Here is a 23,682-nt window from a genome sequence, read left to right as displayed (position 1 = left end):
GGGTGTGCATCATCTATACACTCGGATCAGTCTGAAGACGGCGCTTTTGGCCCATGAGTTTTGGGCCTTAGTGAGTTTTGGGTATGAGATGCACCTTGAACTGGATCGGAAGGAGTGGGAGACTTTGTCCACTCCATCCCAGGTAGCACTATGTTCTGAGCTGGCCATGAGTGAATTGCAACTTTGGCCTTTCCATTTAGTGTGATTTACTGCTCTTGTTTCAGATTAGAATTTGGGATGGTTAAGGGCCTGGAACTACAACACCTTGAATCCTCCACTCAAAAGAGCCAGTGGTCAATAGCTATGCTAGCTGAGAGACTCTGGAATCCAAAAACATAAGTTTTCTGAGCTCTGATTGAAATATCAGATTTAGAATTATGCTTGTCCCTCTTACCATACTAGGTGCATCAAAGGGTTTGAGACATACATGATGGATGCAGAATTCAACTCATCTCACCAGTGTGCAAAGAGAACCATATTTGGTCAATTCTGAGATGCATCAGTTTCTTTCTTCCTTCCTCTCCCTCCTGTGGAATCTAAGCTTGGTCACAGCACAGATGCATGTGCTGCCTTCCCTAAAGCTAACAAGCCTTCAACAGACAAAATGTCTATTCTGCTTCTGCTTCTAAATTTGTTTTTAATTTAAAAGCAGACTAGATTGGGGGAAGGATAAAGAGGGGGTGGCCCATCTGTTAACACCAATAGCTTGGTGAGGCCAAGAGTAAACACAGAGCAGACATTAGGAAACACTCCCTCCCACAAAAAAAGAGTCTTGTAGTTCATAATGATTTAATAGCAGACATTTCTGGCTTTGAGTGAACTTTGAAATATCCCTGTACAACAGGATAAATGATAGGCTACTGCTATTAATTTGAGGCCCTAATGCCTGAAATGCTGTTTCAAAAATACATGCAGTATTTTAACTTGATTTTTGTCAGGTAAATACTAAATTCTTTTTGTCATAATAACTTTACAACACTGTGTTTCACTTTGTCTTGCCTTGACTGCCAACAGTAATGGGGGTTATTTTATTATGCCCATAAATTGGCTCAACTGACTTATCCTTATATCCTGTTTCCTCAATTTAACAAGAGATTCTGCACTATTAGGGAAAACACATCATCCTACGGCAGGATCAAAATCAAAGGGAACCCTGATGATAAGTAATGTTAGCGTCTGGCAAAATGTTCACCAGGCAAACCTTTAACATCCTGACTGAGAATTAGGGCAAATGCAACACACTCCTCCAAGACTCCTTTTGCAGATTGCCGTGCAATTACATTGGATGTTTGGTGAGAGGGCTGCATCCAAGCTTTGTGGTTCTTGGAATGAGATATATCCTTCAAGTGAGGCCTGCCAAAAATTTAGAGCCACAAATATTCATAAGAAAGAACCAAGAAAATGTAGAATTCCAAGCCAGTTATGTTTGGTTTTTTTTTTAAATAGAATCCTGCTTGATGATTTGAAATACAGAGATGATTTAAAATACTTTCCATTGCGAGCCTCAAGTAAGTTACTATAACAAACATTTTCTGATTGCATGACATTTTACGCTTGCAGGCTAAAATCCAATCCCACAACTGGCTGTAAGCTTCTGGCTGTAAGTTTCATACTTCAAAGAAACGAAGACTTTTGAGAATGGCCCAATGGATGTCTCTTCAGGAGGCCTTGTAACTCACAAGGTAGTTTAGCACTTCTATCTGGCAGCCAAGCCACTGTCTGGCAGTCAGAAATCCACCAGTGTAATATCAGCAACTGCATTCTGGCATTTCTTATAGCTCTGCAGAGAATATGAAGAGGAAATCAAGAACACTGTAAAGAGCATGATGGGGTTTGCAGCTCAGATCCGCAGTCACTCCTGTTCTAGCAATGCAAAGTGTGATGTTTTTTCACACCAGATCCAGAGTCACTCCTGTCTAGCAATGTGAATTAAGGTTAAAACGTGATGCTTTACCACACCTGGTTGCCTTTCTGTCGCCCTTCCGAATTGAGGGGGAAGCGAAGTCAGTTCTATTCCAAGCAAGTCACGTGATGCGGATTCAAGCAAAGTGGAGTGAGTGCACATTGTATTACCACACCAGAGGGTTCAATGATTCCAATCGGCACCCTTGCACATGCTCAGTCTGGATGCTGTTTTCCTTCCCTGCCCCCTCTTCAGCTGTCATCCTTCATCAGGATGAACAAGCAGTCAGGGGATGATGGGACAGGTCGCTGGGGGTCGCTGGGGCCACAATTGGGATGCAGGAGAAGGCAGGGGATGATGGGATGGGTGGTAGGGTGGCAGAAGGGGGGCAAGATGGGGTGAAGGAAGAGGAGGGGAATGACAGGATGCAGGGGGCCAAGGGGGTGACATCGGAGTGGTTTTCCATACCAGACCAATGCGAAGTGAAATTGAAGTGAGCTTGAATGCGAATTCTGTGAATTCACATTTTTTCTGAATTCATCAAGATGAGGAGTCACTTTGGAATCACTGCGGAAGCTCCACGGAAGGAGCTCCCATAGAAAGGAATGGCGTCTGATAACACATTCACGTTATGACATGAATCCGCATCATTGGAAGCGCTGTCACGTCGAAGCTGATCTGCAAAAGCTCTAATAATCTTCGTGTGATAAACCCCCATACTTCATCTGTTTCAGGGAGATAAATGGAGACTGGGAAAGTACTTTTTGGATGACAGCTCCCAATCATTCTGAGAGATCCCAGTCATGGGGTTTGTGGAGGCTATAATCCAACTTCTCTAAATGTATGGATGAGCCCCAAGTGATCCATGGTGCATGGTACTCTTGGACTGTTCTACACTACAGAAGTTCATGCAGTGTTGCTGTTATACCATCTATGTACTAATTGTACACTGCTTTAGAAAGAATATGTCAGACATTTCCTTGCTCCAAGGGGCTCACATGAAAACAAAAGAATTTAGGCCAATGCAAGCACAGAAAGAATATAGGTGATCTTAGTTATACCAGTATACTGCTTGTGTGGAATGTGTTTCCATGGCTTTTAGAGAAAGTATCCATTTGTGGAGGAAGTAAGAGCAGTTGTGGAGCCAAATCTGGTCTTCCTTGGTCTCGATCCTGCCACCTGGATTTCTCTTTTCCCACAACACCTTCTTTTGGTGGTTCCCCTGTTTTTATACATTTTTCCTGCTAATCTAAAAAGTTGAAATATTTCTTCAAAGATTTAATTAATCACTCATATTAAGAGCATTGAGCTACAATATGCTGGCATTTTGAGCCCCATTTTGTTGTCTTTGCCACCACTAAAAACACCTTTGCTCCTGAAAACACCTCTGAAATGGAATCCAGCCCTTGGGCTGAAAGAGGTTCCCTATTCTTGCATTACAAGATGGCATTTATTCATTTATTTAGACTATATATACCTCCTCCTTCTCCATTGCATAGGGTGACAGATGCCCAAAATGTATGAAAACAAGCATCTCCCCGCCAACTGTCCCCATTTAGCAAGGACAATCCCAGTTCATCATCTGACATCCTACACTTCCACCTGTTTTTAAAACATCCCAAGTTCTCTCTTTTTATCCACTTCCCCCCTTTGTCCTCAGCTTGCCTCCATTGCTGCAAACTGAATTCAAGGTACAAAGGTAATTTGCACTCGGTTAACTCAGCAAGGAAGAAAGGAAGGGTGGAATCTTGCCCTCCCAGTAGATTCAGCCAAAAGTAAACTGCTGCAGATTCTTCTAGTTTGTCTATTCTTCTCAATAATAACTTTTGCTTTTTTGACCACATTCTGTTGCTTGGTCCTGGTTTTCATTTATGAAATGTCGGAGGGTATGGTCATGTTGAAGGGCAGTGGGCCCTTTCTTTCCTCTTCCATCCTAGTGGGTTCACCTTTTACAGAAGTGCAGAATCTGCTTCTTGCATCCCCATCAGGATTCATCTTGCCCCCAACATCTGCAAACTTGTTTAGAAGTAGAATGTATGGTCTTCTAACCCTTGGTTATATATGGATCAGATGCTTAATGTGCCATTTGGTTTGCTAAAGTGGAATAAATCTGTGACACTTTTGTCATGCTGCCTACCAGTCAACATGTGCATCTGCCCCATCTTTCCTAGTCTTCTTGCTCGCAGTCTTTTCTTTTCTGTTCTCCCCCCCCCCTTTTCTTTCTTTATTTTTTCTTTTTTAAAAAAAGCAGGAGGCCATGTGTACAAGGCCTGGAAGAAAATTCATGAATAGCTAAATCTTGCATCAACAGTACACCAAACATACGTAAATCAGGCCTTCCTTTTTTCCGAAAGGCCAAACTTACTTTATTATCTGTCCATGGGTCTGTTGCTTTTCTTGTGGAAGCCCTTTAAGAATGCTTAGAAGGAGCAAAGGAAGGAGGAAGAAACACTTTTGCATTTGTGGCAGCAGTTAAAACATTTAATGCTGGCCATCATCCAGTATACATACAATTAAACTTACTGTAACCATCCGCAGCAGTACGGGAATTCTGGCTATCCCAGTATATTAGAGCACCATCAACATGATATTTATTAGCTTTAAGAATACATAGGAATAGAAATAAGAACTGCAGTCTTGATTCCTTCCCTCCTTGTCCTATATCTTCCTTGTGTGGCTAGATACAAGATCCTTATTACACTAGCATTTGAGGGTCCATAACGTCTCTTAAAGCTACATCTATTAATCTCTTTTGAGTGTCATCCACTTTGCCACACCATGCTTGAGGAAAACTGGCCCACACAGAGTCTGAAGTGTAGGGCTTGTCCAGGACAGTGAAACAGCAAATGGTGCCCTTTCTCCCTGCCAAGGTAAATAGTCCCAAAATCCAGCCAAGTTATTTTGGCATATGAGCCAGAAAATTCCCTCAGTACCTCTGTCGTCTCTGGTGCTAAAAATACAAGAATAACAAAGTAAATTGGTTGCCCTTTCATGACATCCCAAATTTGATTCCTGGAGTGCCTGTCTCTCTCTTTCTCTGCATAATGATAGGGCCGGCCCTTCTGAATGGTTTCTTTCTAAGCTTGTTCCTGGCTTAATACATGGATGAAAGCATAGCCAATCTTGGGTACAAATCATATATACACGGGCAGTTTCATCAGGAAGGATGCTTCATGGAGTGGGAATAATTAATATGCAATGTTCACTTTTTTAATGAGCTGCATTGGCACAGTATACATTCCTAAAATAAAAATAAAGAAAATATGTTAATGCTTTTCCCAAGTGCCTGCTTTGAACTTATTCTCCATTTATGGTTTGAAACTCAACAGTGTACCTGGCATTCCCTTCCATTTCTGTCCTGTGTCTTGCCAACTTTCTAAGAAAATAGATTTTAAAAACTAGGGGGTCCAGGTGGCAACACAGGGACCCTCTGACTAGGTCACCAGTTACACAAGTTGCCAGATCAGCAACATCCCATGCTGTCAGATGTCAAGGCTTAAACCTGAAACCAGGGTTGAGCTTTTGTGAAATAATAGGTGGTGGGTCTGTGTGATGTAGAAAAGAAGCAGACAATGGTTGCAGGCACTGGGCAGCTTTTAGGTCAGCTGTGGAAATGGACATATAGGGAATCTGGGGAAACAAACATAGGGTGTGATAAACCCAAGCTGAGCAGGTAATATGGCAGCCCAGAGCCATAGGGATAGAAACTCCATTTTTGGTGCAGGTGACAAAATAGAGCACCAACTTCAGTGGTTCTCCAAATGGAGGACAAATGGCACATGGGGCTCTTGTCCAGACCTTCAGTGCTGCTGGTGCCTGAGGAAGACTCAGCACTAACCCACAAGGAAGTGAAGTCAATGTGGAACAAAACGTTAGTTTGGAACCCGGGCCCTTCCACACTGTACAACTATAGTGCTATCATTCTATTTATTGTTCTGTGGAATCTTAGGATTTGCAGTTTAAGGAAGGGAGATTTAGAATGCTCAGCCAGAGAGCTCTAGTGCCTTATAAAACTAGAAAACCCCAAGATTCCATAAGATGTTGCCATGGTCATTTAAGTGGAACAACAGTATTATAACTGTGTGTTATGAAAGGAGTCCTGGCCCTGGGCCAGTGGCTTAATAATCTGCCAGGTATTACCTATCAGAGATAAACTTCATTGTGGTCACTGATTAGACAGTAGCAAATATTAAAGTTTGGATACATAGCACAGTACTGTAGTTTTAAGAATATAATGCCTAAATGGGATTTGGCTTGATATGACAGGAAGTGTTTGGATATAAACTATTCAAAGTATTCTTGCAGTGCAAACCTGTTCATTTCACATGAATGGGCTACACATCAGAGATATATTTATAAGCCTCCACAATGTGACCTTGGCAGTCTATCTCCTGTTGAATTAATAATCATAGCCTATATTACAGATGGCAGCTAAAATGACACACATAAAGCAAGGGCTTGATTTACTGCACTTTTATTTGATTTGATAGAGAATAGAACAGCTTCCAGTGCTGCCCCACTTCCACGAAGCCTGCACCAGCCCTTCTCTCTGAATTACAGTAAATTCCCAGACTCACATTTCTTGCTTATCAGCAAGCTCCACAAAACCCATGGTGCCCTAATCAACCTTTAATGGAAGGCAGGCAAACCTAGACAAACCTCAGATTTTGAGCTTCAGTCTGATGCTTTCTGTTTCACATCAGTACACATTCTACCCAACCATGGGACTAGTCAGTTGCCATAATCTAGTCCAGGGATGGGGAAAATGTGTCCCTCAAGATATTGTTAGACTGCAACTCCCAGAATCGTGTAGCAGAATATCCAATAGTTAGGAATGATGGGAGTTGCAATCCAACAATATCTGGAAGACAAACAGATTCAGGAAGAGCCTGATATTGCCAGTGGGAACTATGTATAGCAGTATTTCATAATGGAAATGGAAAAGAAATAGAACCATGGAAGGGCAAAGAATATCATTCTGATAGACTTGACATGATGTTTTCCTAGTTTGGGGAAAAGTGAACTCCAAAAATTTGCAAAGTGGAGTTTTGAACTCCAAAAGTTTACATCAAAGTGGAGTTTTCAAACATCTGAATTCTTCATGATGAAAAACAGAGGCAAAATCTCATAGCTAGCTTATATGCACCCACATCTACAGCCACCCTGATGATTCACCCATTTCCTAATTTTGTTTAATTTTAGAATCCAGGACCACCAAAGAGTGGCCAAGGGAAGGGCTTTTACTATTCTGAAAGGATTAAGTTTTCAGGCTGCTGACTATGGAGCCAAAGACCAGACAAAGATGTTTATTAAGAATATAAATCCAAAATAGGGAAAGATGGACAAGTAATTCACAAAATAAGCCACACACCCAGAGCTGAGACATTTCCAAGTTTAGACAAGAAGTCAATGCTAGCAGAAACGCTTCGGCCCAAAGGGCAATCCTCAGAAATACAAAGAACTCAAAACAGCTGTACACAATCCTTTTTAAAAGAAATTAACTCCTCCCTACAACCAACTTAACCATGGCAAAATATACAAATATGCCTATTTGTATTTGTATTTCTTATGTTGTGAAACCACACTGAGTTCCCAGTAGGTGCTAGGATTCAAACAATAACTTCTTTCTTTAAGCATTTACATGCTTATTAACATAAAAGATTTGCATCATTTTTCCATCCATACGTTTGTTAATTCTTTTGTTACATTTGCTTCCCTCCACTCATCGATCAACAATAAAACTTTTCTGACAGAACTGATTTAGAATGTGGTACAGTCCTAGATTTGATGAATGCCTGACAGCTGGCTATTTTGGCCCATTTTACACAACTTCAGTTGGCAGCATTCACAAAGCTTTCAGTGTGATGGGAAGGGGAGTGTTGTTCTGTTTTTTTCCCCTTTTTACGCTTCCACTATATATCATTTAGCTGGTGGTGCTTTCCCTATTGCAAAGACAATGTTTTACAACCATAAAGCTTTATTTAAGCTGAATTTACAGGAAGGGCACAACATGTGAGGCTCATTCTTTAAGACAGACATGAAGAAAATGTGGCTTCCATTTCTTGGACCTTGGGCATGTCTGCCTCTAGGAATTACTTAGGAATTACTTATTATAATTCCAGAACCATATTTATTGACACCCATGGGTATGCTCCTGAAACTGTCTAGCTGAGGGAGTACAAGAGGGGGAGACTCCATACAAATCCACTCATGCTGAGAGCCTAGTTGAAGATGGCACAAACAATTTCACAGGTCCTTCTTCTCAGGCTGCTATGGATTGCATTGTTATTGGTGGTGTGACTTGCCATAGGAAGGGAAAGACCTTCCAGTTCCCCACGCAAATATGTAACAATTCATAGATATTATCTCTGGATCATGGCCCAAATATCTCGTGGATACTTGGACAAGCTGAGATGTACTGAACTCTCATCATGGGCAGAGCTATCACAAGATATTTTGCTGCCTGTGACAATGGAACCCTACTCCTCTGTTCCATTTCCCAAAGCATAATGGCCAGAAATTTAATCTTTATTCAGCGCTGTCAAGGAGATCCAGACTAACCACCACACTTGAAAGCAGCTGTCCAGATTTATGAGTGCAGGGCAGGGCCTGTGAGTTCATAGGTCTCTCTTCCCTCATCTTGCTGCCATCTCTCAACATTTGCTGCCTGAACTAAGGCTAACCCTGGATTTCCATATGTCTTCTCAATGAAACTAAGAGATCTACGTTTAGGTATTCTTTTATATATATATATATATATACACACACACACACACACACACTAGTTTTTTGGGGGAGTTGATTAATAATTTATTGCAAAATATAGACAATTACGATCAACAATAACACATGACAAATAACATTAAAACATTTTAAAACCAATAGAAAGACTACAATAATTTAATGGAAATGGAAACAACAGCCTATAGTAAGTGGGAAATCTCTTATCTTGGGGCTCCATTAAACAGTTTTTGGGGGGAGAGGTGTTGTAAAGCAAGGAGGAAAGTACAGATGGGTTTTTCAGATATTTCTGATGTGCCTTTCTGCCCCAATATGTACTTCTAAACAGGAATGGAGAAAAGTATCTTTGGTGAGATGCTGAGTTTGTAGGCTATGCAATGCAATTTCATCATGCAATGATGAACTATTGAAAGTAGAGTTTCAGAAGCAGTAAGACACCTCTTAGCCCACACTTAATTCTAATAATTGCTTCTTAATAGTTGCCAGCTTCAAAAATAGCTCTCTAGATGATATTCAACACTCCAAATCAAAAAGTACAAAAGACCCACAGCTCATTAGAAAACCAAGAGATCCCCCACCTTTCTGTGCCATCATAACATCCAGAGAAGAAGGGAGTGAGGCAGAGAGAGAGAGTGAGAGTTTGGCTCAGGTTACTACATTGTCATATCTGTCCACTAACCTTATATGTCTCAATTTAAGCTTGTTTTCCAGCTCATCAGTTAGATTCAAACTGTGTCCATCAGGAGTTACATCCAAGTTCTTATTTCTGCCCCTGCCTCCATACTCAGCATCTTGCAGGTGTATGCCAAAACTTCTTAGCTTTTATCCTCTACAGCCAGCATAGCTTGAATTCTGTCCAACATTCACTAACATCTGTCCAGCTCATATTTGAAGTATTCAAGCAAGCAGACTAGAAAATAAAGACAAATGGCATTGGATTAACTATAACGTTTCCTTACTACATGGCAAACATTATAGATTTCTCTCATATGTTTGCACAGTACATTTCTATTGACAGTTCTGTTACACAGCTCATGATAAAATAACTGCTTCCTAACATTTATGAACACCTTAATAATGGCTCATTCATGCTGAGCTTGTTCTTTGACCATGCTTGGAAAGTATATCCACATACTGTAGTTGAATAGTGGAGGATGAAGGCCTGATTCTGTGCTCTGTTAGTGGCACATCCTGTATTCTTCCAGAGCGGCTAAAGCTTATCGCTCACCTTTTTAAACCGGCTCCAGCCTCCCAGGCTGGAGGCAGGGTGTGGGATGGAGGTGGGGATTATCGCTCACTAAATTGCTGCCAAACCACCAGCTGCCATCAGCCCAGGTCCAAGCCAGGTCCCAGCTGTGCCCCACCAGCACTTTTTAGAAGTCAGAAAGGCCTGTCACAGACTGCCAAAATAAAGCTGCTTCGGGTCTCTTTGGAGGTATGCTACTTAAATGATGCATGGGTCCTAAGAGTCTGGAGGTCGCGCCAAAGCCACACTCCATTCCTAAGCACTGGAGTGCAGCTTTGGTGCAGCTTCCGGATTCTTAGGATGTATGCATCATTTAAACAGCATACCTCCAAAGAGACCCGAAGCAGCTTTATTTTGGCAGTCTGTAACAGGCCAAAGCTTCCAACTTATAAAATGGAATATGAACCATTTTTCAGCCACAGTGAGATCTTAGTTTTAGAACATAATTGGTGCATGGTCTAATTACCAACAAATTACATGCTGGTCATAAATTTTCAACATGATTAAAAACTGGGAGAGGCAAGAACATCTCTGGAAACCAAGTGTGGGAGGGTCCTCTTCTTCTCTTTTACTAAGCTCCAAGAAATGTCCTGCAGCATCTGGTCCCCAGGTTCTCCAGTCTAAGGCAAGAAGAAGAAGCAGGCAGGACGAAAGAAAGAATACAAGGACCCTGCAAAATTTATGATGTTGATGTTGAGGCAGATGTTGATGTTGTGGTTGTGAATGTGTAACTTCCTCTTTCCATGGACTGATTTCTTCAGAAAGACAGGGTTGCCAATTTATCAAATAAAGAGGCACTCAAAACAGAATTAGATAAGAGTGTTGTGCATGTGTATATACTTTATTTCATTTTTCTAAAAATATCTGAGGCCTCGATGGATAAATACCCCCGAGCTACACTCACATAACATCTCTTTATAATGCCAGTACAATTTCAGGTGCTTGTGTATGCAAAATGAGTATTAGTGTCAGAATTAAAATTAGTATTAATTGTATTTATATATTTATAAATATAATTTAGGATTAAACAAATTAAAACATAGCCATTTAAGAGTAAAGGGTAAAAATATTAAAGCACACTAAGAAAGCCCCTTCTCTTGTAAAACAATCCCTTCCCAAAGACTTATTGAAATCAAAAGGTCATAACCTGCAGATCAAAGGACAGTATAGAAGGAGCTACTTTACTCTCAGTAGGAAGAGAGTTCCAAAGCCTAGGAGCAGTCACCAAGAAGAGCCTCTATTGGCAGGCAGGTCATAGGTGGAGATCAGTTTCTCAGATAGTCTGGACTCTTGCTGCTAAGTTTTTTATTAGAACTTTATTAGAAGTTCCGTCAGGCAAAAATGGCACCCGTCAGCACTGAACGGTGACAGCTTGCTGCTGGGTGATGGAACGGGGCCTGTTGGAAGACGTTTTGGTGTGTGGTAAAATCCGTTATGGGGTGGTCATGTGCATACACGAGCATCCTCCTCCAGTTCCCATAATGGTAAAAAATACAGGTGCGATAAAGTTCTATGTCATACCCATTGTATTGTGCTCGGAAATGGACTTGCAACCAGAGAAACTGTTGCAACAAGGAAGTTGTGCTCTCCCTGTAGCCAGCCCTAGTTAACAATCTGCCTGCAGCTTTTGGAGCTGATGGAAATTTCTGAGTACTTTTCAAAGGCAGCCCCACACAGAGGGCATTACTGTAATTCAGACAGGCACTCAGCCATTGATGTACATGACATAGTACAAATGAAACATATAAAACCAGCACTTAGCCATTGATGTGCATTGCACTGTACAAATAAAACAGATAAAACAAACAAATCTACCAAAGGCATATAATCTATTTTTTTAAAAAAAAGAAAGAAATATAGGGGAAGGAGAGAGACAGCATGGTATAATAGTCTGAGTGTTGGACTACAGCCAGAGAGACCAGGATTTGATTCCTCACTTGAGCATAAAAACCCACTTGGTGACCTTGGGCAAATCACTCTCTCTCAGCCTCAGAGGATGGCAATGGCAAAAAAAAACCCTGAAGAAACTTGCCAAGGAAGCCCTATGATTACAGTCGCCTTAGGGTTGCCATAAGTCAAAAATGAGTAGGAGGCACCGAACAACAATATAAGGAAGGACCTCAGACAAATATTTTAAAATACAATACAAATAGAAAACAATTTTCCCAGTTATATGCATCTGAGCAGTCTTCAGATGTTCAGAAATACAATTTCAAGAAACTGGAATTTCAAATACTTGACTATTTAACCTAGAACTGTCTATTCTGACTGGTCTTCCAGTTTGGATCTCTCCAAGATGTCTTTCCCATCAGCTACCTGACTTCATCATATACTCAAGCATATTCAGCTGTACACTCCTGCGGCCTACTTCTGTTTCAGATAAAACATCTGGCAGCACAAAGGTGCTTTTTATGAGAGGTTTTAATGTACTTTCCCTCCCTTTAGGATGACAGAGATCTTACATATTAAGTAATATTAGTTTCATTTTACTGCCTCATTCTGCCTAATGATGAGTCCAACTCTGCTTATGTCTCACACAGAGCTTGAAATCTTACATTTAATAAGAATGAATGAAATGGTACACTGAATCCATGCCAAACTGCACAGCAGTTGGATGAGGCTCTGAATCTCACTGCTCCTGTCACTGCTCCATTGGGATGGATTCAGCACATCCTTATATTAATTCTTCTTGAAATTAACTTTCCAAGCTCTGAACTCTGCAAAACATTTTTCATTCTGTACTATCAAATTTACAGGTGCCTCTAACTTTTTGGACAAAATTGCCATTAATTTGGAAATGTTCCTATTTATTCTCCACTGAACTTGAATCTTTACTTTTACATCAGTTACAAAACTGACAAGCTTGACTTGTTCCCAGAACCATTTATAATCTTGTTGCATCACATCAGGACTCTGCAATTCTTATCTCCGTTTCTGAAACAAATCAGAAAAAGGTTGTTGTAAAGGTTGCTATCCCCCAAAATACAAGCCCTGCAACCTTTTACAGCATTAAGTAATTTCTTTCCCCTTTCTTGTCAGATGGACAAAACAATAGGCACAGAACAGATACAGGTGACAGTATTTGGAAAAACAAATTTGACAGGAACTAAAGAAGGCTGCAGGTTGACCATATGTGAAGGCATGCCTGCCTGCTAAAACTATGGTGCTTTCTGCACCGCCCATTTTAAAAAAGGGGCGTCCTTTATAGACGCCCCTGGGCCTAGTACGGACTCTGTCCGTACAAGATGGCGCCGGCCCTTCTACATGGCCGGCGCCATCTTTGCGTATCGGAGGCTGAGCGTCCGTACGCATCGCGCCGCTTGTGACGTAGCGAGCGCGCCCCTGGCGCCTCGCTACGTCGCAAACGCGACGGAAAAAGAAGCTCCATTTTGGAGCTTCTTTTTCGGTCCGCGCGGGAGTCGGGCCGTGTGAAGGCTCCGGCTCCCCTGCGGACCTACTGGCGGCGGCGGCAGACCGCCGCAAAGCGGCGGTCTGTACCCCGCCCTTGGTACTAACTGGCAGCTCACAGTAATTGACTTTCCCTCTCGTGGGGAAAAACATTCAGAGTAAAATTTTCCATGTTTCTTTATCTTTACTAGGGGTGCTTTCTGGATGAAAATTTATTATGTAATGAACCAGCCACATTAATGACATTTCATTAAGGGCCAATACATTTGTAGTTTTATGACATATTTAGAATTCTCTGTTAGGGAGCTCTAGAACTTCACTATACTACAAATCCCATGGTTCCACAGAATGTTGCCATGGCAGCTAAAGTGACATCGTGTCTTTATAACTGCACAACTTGAAAGTGACTCAACAAAGCAGCAGTAGAAGTCATACATCTCAAAGCATCCTTGGTTTCCATCATCTTCAGGAACATGACAAAGATTCTAATTCAATGAAACCTCTTTTGGTCCAATGCTTCTGAAGACAATTTCCATTATTAAATGAATTACATGCTGCCCTGTTAAATTCCCACCATACAAGAAAGCTGATGTGATTTGGAAGTAAGTAATAGCATGCAAGAAAATGTCCTCTATTCCAGTGGAACTTTGGGAAGGGGCAGGACTTTGGAGAGGGAATAAGTCTGTTTAATGGACACAGACCAGTTGTGAGCAAAATTAATGCAACATGCAGGGAGCTGCTTTTTTCATGCAAAGTTCTAGTTTATGTTATGCTCTTGGAATCTTTTCTGATAAATGTACCCTGATAAAAATATCTCTAAGTAAAATCTTGAAGAGAGAGGAAGAAAGGGGGGGGGGATGAGATGTTAGACAAGAACCAGCAACGTTTGATCTTTCAAAAACAGGTAGAATAAAGGGTATACTGAGCCAAGTAGCTGCTTCCCCTGTAAAAGTTTATATTATTAACCAGAACCACAATTCAGCATTGTCTCTGTGTGACACCAACATGATTTCCAATACCTTCATCTCTAGTCTCCATTATTCATTATCCACATAGAGGTGATGGGAAAGTTACAACCAACCCAGATCTTGTTCCACCAGCTAAGGCTGCTGGAAGGCCACAGGTTCCACACAGCTGGTTTAAAAATCATCATAGACATACTCTTATCCCTGCCTCTAGCGTTGCTGTGGCTCTCTATGGCAGGGGTAGGCAACCTGTGGCCCACGGGCCGGATGAAGCCCGGCAAGGCCTTGGGACTGGCCCCAGCCTGGTCCTGCCGCCGATTGCCGCCGGGGCCTTTGGGGGGCAATTGTCTATAGAAGCCTCAGAAACATGCATTTATATTAACATTTTTTAAAAAATCAGCAAATTTTTTCACGTGTCCTCCATTTTTTAAAAAAAAGTGTCGTCCATTTGAACATTTTGTCCTACATTTGTCCTGGTTTATTTATATATTTAATTTTTTTAAAAAAATATTTAAATTTATTTTTTTATTTTTTTTGCTTCGGCCCCCCAGTTGTCCGAGGGACAGCAACCCGGCCCCCGGCTCAAAAAGATTGCCTACCCCTGCTCTATGGGGTCAGATGGCTAAATGTTATCAGTTATGTCCAGCATTCTGATGTCTTTTGAAATATATATAGAATAATATGAATCTCCACCCCAAAGTAACACTTCTGTTCTTCAAAATACTGAAACTAATTTGTTTAGAGCCAATGTAAATGTACAGCCTTTTTACAAAATAGGATTTTTATGATCTGTGAGCTCAAGGTTTATTCTGAATTTGCAGTTAGCTTCTTTTGTGTGCCATTTGAAGAGTCTGCTGCAGAGCTGGTCAAAGTAAGGATAACAAACTTCCCTTGCAGGACTGAGAAAGAATATGGTGATTGGAATTATCATCTTACATAACTGTACCATATTTAAGAAGTCCTGGTTAGTTAAAACTAAATTGTATTAAAATGTTATAATTTATTATCCTTATTTGATGCTCTAAAAAGGAAGGAAGGAAGGAACTAGACACAGTATTCCAGGTGAGACCTGACCAAAATAGAATAGAGTTCCCTTGATCTTGGCACTATACTTCTATCATCTCATTGGCCTTTTTAGCTGCTGCATCATACTGTTGACTCATGTTCAACTTGTGGTCTACTAGGGCTCCTAGATCCCTTTCACATGTAGTCTCCTTAAGCCAGGTGTCCCCCATCCTCTATCTATGCATTTCATTTTTTTCCTGCCTAAGTGCAGTACTTTACATTTCTCCCTGTTGAAGTTCATTTTGTTAGTTTTGGCTCGTCTTTCTGATTTATTAAGGTCATTTTAAATTTTAATCCTGTCCTTTGGGGTGTTAGCTACTCCTCCTAATTTGGTGTCATCTGCATATTTGATAAGTATGCCCCCAATTCTGTCATCCAAGTCATTGATAATGATGTTGAATAGCACTGGACTCAGGACAGAATTCTAAATAATCTCCCTTTGCAGCCCTCTAAGGTCAGTACCACAGAACTGGAGGCAAGTTATTTTTATAGATACGTCTTCCAGAATGCCCCAATCGACCAGGCTATCTGGGTGATTTTAGGAGTTATAGTTCACCTTTTTCAAGTTCTTCTGTTACATATACAGTGGGCTCTCGGTATCCACTGGGATTTAGTTCCAGGACCTTCCCCTATGGATACCCCACTGGTCACTTCTCTCCAAGATGAAGAAGAGCCTTTGGGTTTGGCCAACCAACCAATTACTAATTTTGTTTGGTTTTGTTTATGAGGACCATAGAAATTGTCTTATTAGTATGTCTTTTCCCTGGAAAATGATTAACCATCCATTATGAAGCCTCGCCCTCCCTCCAGTCCATCTGCCTTGGTCCAGGCCTTGGAGGTAGAGAGGAACTGCTGGACCTCTTACCCTTTCCCTCCACCACTCCCTTCTCCTTCTGTGTCTTGTCTTTTTAGATTGTAAGCCCGAGGGCAGGGAATCGTCTAACTAAAAGATTGTATGTACAGCGCTATGTAAATTTACAGTGCTTCATAAATAAAGGTTAATAATAATTAAAATACAGTTTACCTGTAGAGCTCTCAGGTAGGTCAGAATCAGGAAAAAAAAACTCCATTCTAATATGGTTGTGCCTGGAGTTGGAGGGAGGCCAATAAACTAGAATGTACCACGAATTCAGCTTTTACTATTTCTAAATTCCAGTCTTTACACTATTGCTACTATTTGGGAATAAGAGGAGAAACCCACACTAAACTCTCATGCCTTACAAAGTCTGCTTTGGAACAACTGAATTCTCAGGAACTCCTGGAGCAAAACTTGTGTGATCTTCAATCCCCGTTGAAAAAAATATAGTAATTAGGAAGTGCATGGGTAAGTTTAAGTATGCTTGGGATTTAGTGACTTTATCCAGATACTTAACTTCACCAGCTATCAATTATGCATTGGCTTTTATAGGCAAGCCTTTATGTACTAACAGAGTAGACCCTCAGATAGGCAGCAAAGCACTGCATCACACAGCACGGCTATAGACAAAGCTTGTCCAAAATGGAGAAGAAGAGAGTATTCATTTTGTCATGTAACCTCTTTGATAAAAGTACACACCGTGATGGCTGACCTCCAGTTGCTCTTCACACAACTGGAAATGTCACTGAACTGTTGTGGAAAGGTAGTTTAATGACGTGCACTGATCCATTCTCATCTAAACATGAAATTTTAAACCAGGAGTGAGCAACTGGGTAGTCTTGTCATTTGGAATCATCATCTAAAAGGCAATGCAGATACAAAACAGATTATCTTTCAAGGCCCATTTTTCTGAAAGATAGACTTTCCAATAATAACCCACAAATTTGTGGCCCAGATGAAGCGAATGGTCCGTGCTATATGGGAGGTCACAGAACATAACCGTCAGGGGTCTTTTTGCCTTAAAAATCTATGAGCCCTTTTTTCTGGCCATTACAAACCTGGGAAGTTTAACAATCACTGACTAACAATGTTGGAGGAGGGGGAAAACAATGCGGCAATTTTATATCTGTTTCTTTTAAAACTCTAATAGTTATAAAAGTCTGTAATGAAGACCAATTCACACTAATAGGAAGTTAAATTATATGAGATAATCAAGCATTAGATTCCTTTTCTAGTATCAAAAGTGCTTCATAGTTGGTTCTTTACTGCACGGCAAATTGGCACTCTTAAATTATATTTGCATTTCTGTACTATTGTTATAGGATTTAACTTTGCTCTTGTGTTAGGATCATTTTTCTGAAGTGAAAAAGAACATGGCCCAATTACTGACTTCTGTGCCATAACAAGAAATTTATCTAAGCACTCTTCTTGTAAATAACATTTGGATACTTTCACAGATCACAAAAATCAATTTTAAATCATCTGACTTTGCAACCTTCTAAGGTCAATATTAGAGAATTGGGGGGAGGTTATTTTTGTAGATACATCTCCCAGAATGCTCCAATCCAACTGTCTGGGTAATTCTAGGAGTTATAGTTCACCTTTTCCAAGTTCTGCTGCTACATATGCAGTACAGTGGGCCCTCAGTATACACTGGGGTTTAGTTACAGGACCTGCTCACATGGATATCAAAATCTGTGGATGTTCAAGTCCCATAAAATGCAATGGCATAGTAAAATTGTGTCCCTCATATAAAAATGGCAAAATCAGTGCTTGCTTTTTGTAATTTTAAAAATATATTTTTTCAATATATGGGTGGTTGAATCTGGGGAGAAACAATCTGTAGATACAGAGGCTCAACTATAAAAAATGAAGTCATAAAACAACATGATCTCACATGATGGATGCCTACAAATTCAGAAACATTGTACTGTATACATGGAACTCTGCCACTTGAAGCCCATTTTCCAGTTACATTGCTGTAATCTCATGTTTGCAACCGAGCACCTAGCTTGGTTGCAAACAAGGGAACAAAGTCAATGTGTGTAGGAACTGAGTATAAAATATCAGAACCAAGCACAGGGGTCCACTTTGTGTATTATTGACATTATATGCATTGCCCAAACCTACAAAATTCCTGTGTGGGATAATGTGAGGCAAATGATAATGACAGTAGGCTGGAACTATATGTTGTCATACTTAAAGCAGATCCATTAAAATCAATGAGATTTGTGTTAGTCGTTGTTAATATAAGTTTCAGTGGGTCTCCTGTAAGTATGTCTAAGATTGGATCCAGCACAGTGGCGCAGTGGGTAAATGCCTGTACTGCAGCCATTCACTCGAAACCACAAGGTTGCGAGTTCAAGACCAGCAAAAGGGCCCAAGCTCGACTCAGGCTTGCATCCTTCCAAGGTCGCTAAAATGAGTACCCAGACTGTTGGGGGCAAATTAGCTTACTTGCTAATTAGCTTACTTGCTGTTCACCGCTATGATCTTTGGAATAGCGGTATATAAATAAAACAAATTATTATTATTATTATATTTAATCTTAAATGTTGGGACACAACAAAGAAAGTTAAATAGGCTTGCTTATCACTGAAATAAATAAGACATTATGTATGTATGTATGTATGTATGTATGCATGCATGCATGCATAGGATGTAGTTATGTTTTATGTATGCATGTAAAATATGTTTAAAACATCCTTCATCCCACCGGATATCAGGACAGTGTCCAATAAGTATAAACATAAGTAATCACACAAAAAGAAAATACATAGGACAGCAGTAAACAAAAAAAATTCAACATAAAACTACTGGAAGAACAGAAGAAAATCACCAACAAAATGATGCACTGTGGTCTCATATTTTTCTGAAGCCAGCATGTGCACAAACAGCAAGAAAGCAAGGGCTCTGAAACTGGAGTAACAAATGCTTTTAGTTTTACAGTGTTATACTAGTTTACACTTTTTGAGCAGATATATAGTTTGAGTGTTGGACTAGGTCACTGGAAGGCCAGGGTTCAAATCCCTGCTCAGCCATGAAAGCCCACTGGATGACCTTAGGCAAGTCACATTCTCTTAGCCTCAGAGGAGGGCAAAGGCAATCTCCCTCTGAACGAATTCTGACAAGAAAACCCCATGGTAGGTTTGTCTTACAGTCTCCATAAGTTAGAAATGACATGAGGGCATAGAACAACAATTATATTGCTCAATAGATGATGGACTTTTTTGGAAGATTTAGCTCTTCATCCAGTAGCTTGCTGCCTTCAAGTTATTTCTGACTTATGGCAACCCTAAGGCAAACCTATAATGGGGTTTTCTTGGCAAGTTTCTTCAGAGGGGGTTTGCCATTGCCATCCTCTGAGGCTTAGAGATTGTTACTTGCCCAAGGTGGGTTTCCATGGCTTCCATGGGATTCAAACCCTGGTCTCCAGAGTCATAGTCTAATGTTCAAACCACTACACCACACTGGCTTTCACATTGGCTGGCAGGGATCTTGATGGAAAAGTAGGAAGTCTTATTTCTTATAGGGCATCACCATGATCATCATCATCTTATTCTTATTAGTAGTAGTAGTACTGCTGCTGCTGCTGTTACTAACATCCTGCCTTTTCCACAAAACTTGGATTCAAGGCAGATTAAACAACAGAGTCAACAAATACAAAATGTCAATATTAAAATGAAATTATATCTCCACTACCATTAAAAACAATGTAAACCATACAATCATTCTTGTCAGGAGGATGCATAAAATAAAAAGAGCCCTTTCTCCTGAAGATAGTGGCAAATCCACAGGGCCCTCTGTGGGTTTCTGATCTAATGGATCAGAGTTATCGTTTATGATTACACATTTCTGCTTGAGCTAGAATTATTCCTAGATCCAATACTACTGTACACTTGTACATTTTTTGCTATACCAGTACTGTCACCAAACGGCTGTTCTCTGAGGAAGTTGAGCATTCACATGGATGTTGAATGCACACAACACAAACCAAATCCAGAGTCTCAGATTACCTACAGTGGGCCCTCCATGTGCGCTGAAGTTAAGGATGCATTAATCCCATGAAATTGGGAAAATGTAAATTAAAAAAAACATTTCTTTTTTTACCTGAAAGAACATCTCCCTAGGAATCTCTAGGTTCTCCAGTGCAACTCTATGGCCAACATGCACTGGAAGCTGACCATAGAATTGCACTGGAGAACCTACAAATGCCTAGAGAAGTGTTATCTCAAGGAACCTGTAGGTCCTCCAGTGCAGTCTGGTGCAAGATGGCCATAAAGTTGTGCTGGAGAACCTACAGATACCTAGACAGAACATATGGCTAATAAAATTGTATTAATAAAATTGCAAATAATCAAATCCATAAAAGTCAAAGCCGTAAATGTGATGTTGCATTTGGTGTGGCCAGGGCTTCTCAACAAAAATAATAGATGGAAGGGAAGTCACTCAGGATCTGGATCTTGGGGAATAGAAAGCAACTCCCTGAATCCCCAAGGCAGTTTAATCCTTTTCCACCTGCTCTGATACTGCTGAAAACATATACAGTACGTCCTATCCACACACATTCATACATATGCTGCTGTTTCCCCAAGAGTTATACCAATAAATTGGTGCCAGGGGTTTGGAATTATTTGGCCCAATGTAGAATTTGGTCCAATAATCGCAATCCTTCAGTGGCAAACAGAATTGGCCTTTTGCTCCCACTGCTGCAACTAGCCAATAACAACTTGTCTGGAGGTTTTATTCAGCCCTCAATGGACCATGTAAAATCAACAGTGCCATGTAATTGTCTACATTATCAGGCCCACAACAGCTTTACCTTAATAAGGAGAGTCCTACCTACATTTGTGTGTTCTTTCCCTCTATGACTTTGATGGGTTAATCATGACTCAATCTATTTCGAGCTCGGAGCGACTTCTCTAAACCAGAGTATTTGAATGAAAAATGGGCAACCCATACTCCCCTGGCAAAATGATCTCATTTAATCACTGTTACTGTTTCTATCTAGACAGGGGCTTTTAATCTGAGCACTGTCTACTATTTCCAACTGAGGGAAAGGAACCAGTAGGCAGGGAGAAGGCAGTTGCTGAGTCAGTGTTTTCTTTATCTATTACAGCAAACATGGTGGTAGAAAGATGAAGCCCTTATGCAAGAAAAGGGGATTATTCAGATGATGAAAATAATCCCGGTAGAATGTGGGTTGAATCTTTGTTGTTCACATGCATTTCGAATGCACCCAAGTAAGGTGTTGTGGTTTTTTGTTGTTGGGGTTTGTTGTTGTTGTTTTTTTTGGTTTGGTTTGGTTTTTTTGGGTGGGTGGTGGGCTGCCAAAAAAAACCCACTTAACAGAAATAATTGATCTCAGGGGTTTTCCTGAGTTTTCCTAAAAGATTTGCATTGTCAGCTGTATGAATAAACTCTACATGCCTTGAACATGTTTCAAATATATCCACATTATTGAATCCATCTTTACTCGCAGTGCTGACACGTTTGAGCAACAGGACTCACAGAGATGCACAGAGATGCAGTTCTGATAAAAAAAAAATAGTGTGAACAACAAAACCAAAATGCTTGAGTGAGAATATTCGGGGCAAGATACAAAGTGTTGGTTTTAAGCCCTACATGGCTTGGGTCCTGTCTTCTTGTGGGAGCGCCTTCTCCCATATCATCCTCCCCGCACTCTCTGTTCCGCTGAGAAGAATCTGCTCCAACCAAAGAGGACTAAACTCTCCGCAGTGACCCAGCGATCATTTTCTGCAACTGCTCCTAGACTCTGGAACGACCTGCCAGATGAGATCTGTCAGATTATCACCTTGGAAACCTTTTAAAAGGCTATTAAGACAGATCTCTTCCAGCAGGCCTTTCCGGATTAGAACATCCTGTTGACCTGCCTCCTTCCCCCCCCCCCCCCCATTATTCTCCATCTTTACCTTTACCTGGTCTCTCCTTGAAATTTTATCTCATTTTGATTGTTATTGTACACCATTGTTTTTAACCTCTTTTTTGGTTTAATCTCTTTTTAGCGGTTATTATGTTTTTATATAATTGAGGCCATGCTATTGAGAATGCAGCTGCGTTGGGCAGGAAATGTTTCTAGGATGGAGGACCATCACCTCCCAAAAATAGTATTCTACGGTGAACTCGCCACAGGTCAGCATAAGAGGGGCACCCCAAAGAAGAGATACAAGGACACCCTGAAACAACACCTCAGGCTTGGCTAAATTGATCACCCACAATAGCCCGCCCTGGCCTCACAACGGGAGGCATGGAGACGCAATATCCACGATGCTGCAGCCTTTTTCGAAAACTCATGCTGAACGAGTCTTGAAGAGAAATGACAACACAGAAAGAACCACAACTTGGAAACATCACCCACGGAGACATTCTGCTTTGCTTTCTGAAACCGGACTTGTTTATCTTGGATCGGCCTTTTTAGTCATCAGCACACTTGTAGAAAGCGCAAGATGAGTCCTTCCTGAATCTTCGTTCATGAAGAAAAGCCAGAGAGAGAGAGAGAGAGAGAGAGAGATGTTTTTATGACAGGGGGAGGGATGGGGATCTTGGAACTTTTAATGCTTTTTTCTTTTAATTGTATCTTGTTTTACTGCTGTAATCTGCTTGGATTCCTCGAGATTAAGTGGAATATAAATTATTATTATTATTATTATTATTATTATTATTATTATTATTATTCCAATACTCATGCTAACAAAAGCAATGTCACCTCATGGTGATAACTTCCCTCCATGAGAATCCTCATACTATACCAAGGCAACATCTGCTCCAATATCCTCAAAAAGCTTCCCATTCCCTCACTCCCCTTTTATTTTCCTTGTCTCCAGTAGGTGTATAGAGTCTGTCCAATAAAGCATGTGGTGCATTTGGGCATTTCTGGAAACGGAGGAATAATGCAGCACAATATAGTAATGTCAGCTATGATTAATATCAGCATATGGTGACATTGAACTGTTTTTAATACATTTTAAACTAGTGCTGTTTTAATAGAGTAGTTGATGTAATCATTTTAGATGTGTTTTTATTATGATGGTTGGTTTTTTTTAGCTTTTCTTTGTTTAAATCATATGTTGTGAGGCACCTTGAGCCTCAAATTGGCAGAAAGGCTGGATACAAAACAAATAAAGAAGCAAATGAAATGCAGGATTTCAGTTGGATGGTTGGGAAAGAGCAAATTTCATTCTTTAGCCCGGTGGTTCTCACACTTTTTACCTTTCTGACCCCACTTGACATAGTATATAAATAAAAATCTTTTATTTGTTTAGTGTATTTTCATTCACACATTCATATGTATTCCTCTTTTAACATCCCGTAAGCACAGTGGTCCCTACCCTTTTCTGTGGCCCACATTAATGTAATATTGTATTTTTGAACCACAAATTTAATCACATACAGTGTTGTGGGTGAACAAACTAAACTTAATTAAAAATAAGCTTTTAATTCAGTGCATAAAATGGTAATCTAAATTGAACATGTACAT

This window comes from Sceloporus undulatus, chromosome 1 (genome assembly GCF_019175285.1).
Source record: "Sceloporus undulatus isolate JIND9_A2432 ecotype Alabama chromosome 1, SceUnd_v1.1, whole genome shotgun sequence".
NCBI lineage: Eukaryota > Metazoa > Chordata > Lepidosauria > Squamata > Phrynosomatidae > Sceloporus > Sceloporus undulatus.
The sequence above is the reverse complement of the archived record's forward strand: the minus strand, read 5'-3'. Positions refer to the sequence as shown.